Source organism: Empidonax traillii, unplaced genomic scaffold (genome assembly GCF_003031625.1).
Source record: "Empidonax traillii isolate 1590-97213 ecotype Southwest subspecies unplaced genomic scaffold, ASM303162v1 scaffold947:size350189, whole genome shotgun sequence".
NCBI classification, from domain to species: domain Eukaryota; kingdom Metazoa; phylum Chordata; class Aves; order Passeriformes; family Tyrannidae; genus Empidonax; species Empidonax traillii.
Window position 1 is genome coordinate 29,149 of NW_020956140.1, and position 5,348 is coordinate 34,496.

At 42.5% G+C, this 5,348-nt stretch overlaps 1 long non-coding RNA gene across 1 annotated transcript; it reads left to right on the forward strand.

Annotated features, from left to right (window-relative positions):
* The first annotated feature begins 530 nt into the window (after nucleotides 1-530).
* On the forward strand, nucleotides 531-4,155 carry LOC114067660. Its single transcript, XR_003573442.1, has 2 exons — nucleotides 531-1,627; nucleotides 2,510-4,155. It is a non-coding gene; the product is annotated as an uncharacterized LOC114067660 (long non-coding RNA).
* The last annotated feature ends 1,193 nt before the right edge of the window (nucleotides 4,156-5,348 follow it).

Here is a 5,348-nt window from a genome sequence, read left to right on the forward strand (position 1 = left end):
GTCCTGCTGTCAGTGGAAATAAAAGCCGTTTGATGCGTCTCAGGTTGGTTAGGTCTGCAATTAAATTTTGTCTAAAGGTGGTGAAGTGCAACAGATCAGCTTTTAGGTTTGTTACAATCCTTGTGTCCTTTGGGCTTCATTTTAAAAAGAAATCCTGAAGCACTGCCTTATGTACTCTGTGAAATTAAAACAGGTGTGGCAACACCTACTGAATTTTTCAAAATGCTTCAAACATTTTCAATAAATCACAGAACCACGAGCTTCATCTTAAAGTTCCTTCTGAAAAACTACCCGTGGGACCTCACCTGAAGTGACAAACTGAAGGTGCTGAGGTGGTGCTGTGCAGCTCAGCTCCCTGACCAGGCCTCAGGGAGGGATTGGGGCTTTCCAGGGATTCTGCTCAGCTGGTGAAGGTTTGGATGCAGGAACAGGGAAGTGAAAGCACTGTCACCTTCCCCGCTGGTTCAGGAGGATGTGATGGGAGCCGGTGCTCCTTAAGGGTTTGACTCTGGCCCAGAGCTACTGTTGGGGCGTCAGGACCAAGTGTCTGTGCTGGAGGATGTTTTCTGGTAGATGTGTAAGTTAACAAAAGCAAATAATGGGATTTACACCAGTGAAAGCAAGATTTTAAGAGAGAATGAACTTTCTCATCAATATTTGTATCAAGGATTCTGAAGTGAAGCGTGGAGGGGGTTGGGAAGTAATTTGATTTTCTCTCAGCTCAAGGAATAACGTCATCCCTTTGGATATTAATGCACAGGATCATGTGCTGGGTGTTCTGGCAAGGACAGGAACGTGCACCGAGGGTGCTCTTGCTCTGTCAAGGCTTTGTTTGAAGAGCAGTCTGAGAACATCAGTGTGTATTGGGGTGAGGTACTCCTAAAACATATTTAACGTTCGTAAAAACTGCTTTTCTCTAAACATTTTCAATCACCTTTTGAATTAACCTGGACAAAACAATCAGTTTTCCCTCTTAGCCCTGTTTTCAAGCTGTCCCTGCTACAGATGGGGTTCTAAGTCACACCTCTGTTTGGCAAGTATTTTCATTTCAGACTTCTAAAAGTTTTTAATTCAAGATGACGTTGAGCTGTTATAATGCAGAAATTGGCTTTAAGGTGACATCAGGAGCAGTTAGAGAAACCCACTGCTTTCTGATGGGGAAAACAACATGTGTTTTAAGTGGCCTTTTGGTGAGGCACTTTACAATGTCAGGAGAAGGGCCATAATCTTAATGAGTTTTGTTTCTAATAATCCCTGTGCACATGAGCTGATGTAATTTAGGACTTAACAGAAAAAGCACAAGATAGTACTTTTGACAGTACTTTTTTTTGGAGCTATTAACTGTTAGGATGGATGAAAACATCACTGTTTAATCAGAATTATAAATATTAGGGTCTCATTGTAAATCAGCATAGCTGTGGTCCTATATTTTATTTTTAAGTTATCAAGAGGAAGAAATGTATGTCTGCCTACAGTGATCCTGACAGACTTCTCTTCTGCTTTCAGGTCAGAAGTTACATCTGTGGAGCACAACCAGTCATTTAACAGGTTTAACGACTGTAGCTGCTGTGACTGCTACAACTTGCCAGCTGGCTAAAGGTGAAATGTATTTCAGTACAAACAACTGGTAAAATTTTGAAATTAAGGAAGCTTGCCTTTAAAACAGCATTCTTGCACGACTAAGGGGGTGAGGGGAATGCTTTTTCTGTGCTCAGGTTATAAATGCTGTCTGCAGGTAGCCAACTCGTGTTTCCTGGAACAACAGTCTTTCTACAGCAGCTCTGAAGATGCCTGCTCTGTGGGATGAGGTAGTAGGTTGTATAGTTTTAGGGTCATACCCACAACTGGGAGATAACTATACAATCTACTGTCTTTCCTAAAGCAGCAGAAAGTCAACAATGGAAACTTCTCTGTTTTAAGCTCAGTGTCAGATTCTACTGAAATACTGTCCTTGTAAAGCGTATGATGGGAGAAAATACTCTGTAATAGCTGTGGGGAGTTGTGTTTAGATTCTGCAGGTTCTTGGAAAAGCTAGGTTAGCATTCTGCATTAATTTCTCTCCTCTAATGAGTAGAAGAATGAAGAATCTATTCTGATTCCTACATAAGTAATCAAATAGAAATTCCTGGTGTTCCAGTTGTTGTGGTGCTGAATGTTGCTCCGTGAATTACCAAACATCCTTCAGAGTGGAACTGTGGTTGGCTGTGAGCTCTTTGCTGAAGGCTGTGCTTCTCTGTCAGAGTGAGGTAGTAGATTGTATAGTTGTAGGGTAGTTATTTTACCCTGTTCAGGAGATAACTATACAATCTATTGCCTTCCCTGAGGAGTAAAACAAACTGCGACCCTTTGCAGTCAGTGATGCAGGGAAAATACTCAGGGAGTAAAAACAGATAAATTCAGGCTTGTGAAGTATCAGATTAATCAGTGCCAGAACGTGCAGGATTGACAATCAGTGTGACTGGTGCAACCCCCAAATGATTTATTTGACTAACATGACTTTTCTCCCGAGGTAAGTGGCACAGTGCTGGCTGGAGATGGAAAATATCCCTGTTCCTACACAGAGACTGAACACTCCATAGAGGGGAAATGATTCCAAACCAGTTGGGCTTTGAATGTAAAATACGGGCAGCTCAAAATTGTACATTGTGACTTAAAACTGTTCTGACACCCCAATTTCTATATTGCATTAAAATTCCATAACTCTCAACTGCTTGGTAAAAGTTGGAGGGAAAACTTATAATTATACTTTATTATTAAGTCTACTTGTTTCTCTCCAACTCAATTTAATACAAAATCGAAGTGTTGGCCAGTTCAGGGCCCTCACTGAACTTTTTGGAGGAGTGTAAACCTATGGAGTTTGAGCACCCAAGAGCCAGAACTCTTCTCCAAGGTGGTGGTTGTCTTATAAACAGACTTTTCAAGCTTACTGCATTCTTTCCCTCCTGCAGTCCTACATGTTCCCAGTCTCTAACTGCTGCTGCACTGGTGTGCCCAGTGAGCCCCTTGCTGTAGCAACAAAAAAAAAAACACATGGAAATGCTCTTTGGGATGGCAAGTTTAGCTTAGTCAGAGTGAAAATGGAGCCATTCATGAGTGGTAAAACTGGTCAACCACTGCTTGGTAAGCGCTGACAGTGTAAACTTGACATATGTGCCCAGGCCTAAAAGGCAGAAGACCCAAAGCAGCTGGTGAGCTAAAGCACTTCAAAGAGCAGCTGCTGAGTGAGAAGAACTGCAAAAAAAGGAAGCATTGGGCTCCTAGGAAGAGGTAGTAGGTTGCATAGTTTTAGGGCAGGGATTTTGCTCACAAGGAGGTAACTATACAACCTGCTGCCTTTCTTAGGGCTTTATTATAACACCGGCACCACTTGGGCTCCAGCCTACAAACCTCTGCAGCTCTGGCACGTGGAGACAAAGGACAAGGTGTTCCCAAGTGTGGTGAGGCTTAATGAGACCTGTGTGTTGGCAACTTTGGTCCCAAACTGAAGTGTAGGACCCATAGCTGGAATGCAGCGTGGTGGAACACTGCATTTTGGGATGTTGGGCCGGGATATCCTTGGATTTTGGTAAGTAAGAGGCTGTGTTGGGAGGCCAGCTCCTTGCAGAGGAAGCTTGGAGTCCCCCTGTGATTAGGGTGGAGGTGGTATGAACTTCTGAACATGGAGACACTGATCCTGTGTGCTCCCTAAACCACCCCTTCCTTTGGTTTGCTGCATTTCAGGTGGAAAAACCTCCGGTTTTCCTTCCCCTAAAGAACGAGATCCCAGCTCGGCCAAAAGCTGCTGCTTTCTCAGCAGGCCTAGGCACTCCTAGGAAAACCCAGGAAACCCTAGGTTCTCGGGGCTGGATTATTTGCAGTCTTGCAGAAGGGAAGTTTTCAGTTAGAAATGATGCTTTGTCTCTCATGGAATTATTAACAATGAGTCCATCTTTTCTTGCACTGCAGCAATAGTTCAGGGAGCTGTGGGATACAGAGGCTTAAACAGCTGAGCACCTTGGAGCAGGAATATGTTGTGCCTAAACCAGCCACTATTTAAACTTTTGATAAATCAGAATCCTAGAGGGTAAACATGTTACTGTGCTTCTATTGAATGTCCTGTATGAATTTAACTGTACATTTCTTGATTTCCTTAATAAAACACAGCATTTTGTGCAACTGGTGGTGAATGGCCGTTACTCTCTCCAGAGTAAGGGTGGGAATTTCACAGGAAAACAGTGCCCACAGAATTGAAATAAAGTCAAGACCGTGTTTGGTTTGTACTGTAATTATAATTATATGTGTTATATATGGTGTTAACTGGAATTAGTGTTAATTATCCTAGTGTTAACTAAAACTTATTCTAGCATTAACTTTTGTTAAAGAGCTTTGGTACAACACTTCACTGGGGGGGTGGGGAATTCTCATTTACAGCATTGCTGATGAGTGCACACTCTGCTTGTTCTGGAGCCGGTACCTGAGTGTAAGGTAAAATTGCTGCACAAAAATCTAGACTTCACTCTTAACTGCACCTTCTTTTTTACATGAATGCACCTGGTAAAGTAAGAAAAACACTGATAAATTTGATTCTAGAGGTACAAAATGCCTTAAAAGCTTTAATATACCTGGCATTTTATAAGGGGTATGCTTACAAAAGGTATGAATAATCTGTGCTACCCACCCCAGCTGTGATCCTCCCATTGTAGCACATGCATTTCTAAAGCCCCTTCCATGAGAGAGAGAAACAGAACTTAGGTCCTGGATGAAAATGAATAGCTGGTTCATGGCACATTTGGAGTAATATGCAAGTTTTAGGGTTGATTGACCTATTTTTGCTCTGTTCCTGTGACATTCTTTAACTGTGCTCAGAAAACAGGAAGTGGAGGAAGCTTTTAATTTGTTATTTTCTGAATTTACATTTCTCTCAACGTTCTCAGAGCCAGAGTGTTGTCAAAATCAGAGACCTTGATAGAGTCCTAAGTATGTCTTGGGCCAGAGTACCTGAGTTTGGGGGTTAATGTCTCCACATGCTTTCAGTGTGTTGGGATAAGCGGATCCTGCAGAGCCACAGCAGTATCAGTTCATCTTTTAGAACAGTTAATTAGTTCTTCCCTTTACCCAGGGGTGCTGACCCTTGACTCCCATCTTCCTCCTACTCATCCTCTTACCTGTAAATGCATTTATTTCCTTGTGGTTTCCTTGTAATTGGAAGCAGCTTGATTTAAGTGATAAAGCTCAAGCCAGAAAGGGATTAGGCTGTGGTTGAGGAGTCTTGTCTCATCAGGTTATTTCTCACCTTGACTTACTTGTGGGCTCCACCCAGTAAATGGCATCTGCTCAGCAAGGGACAGGATTGGTTTGCCTTTTTCCAC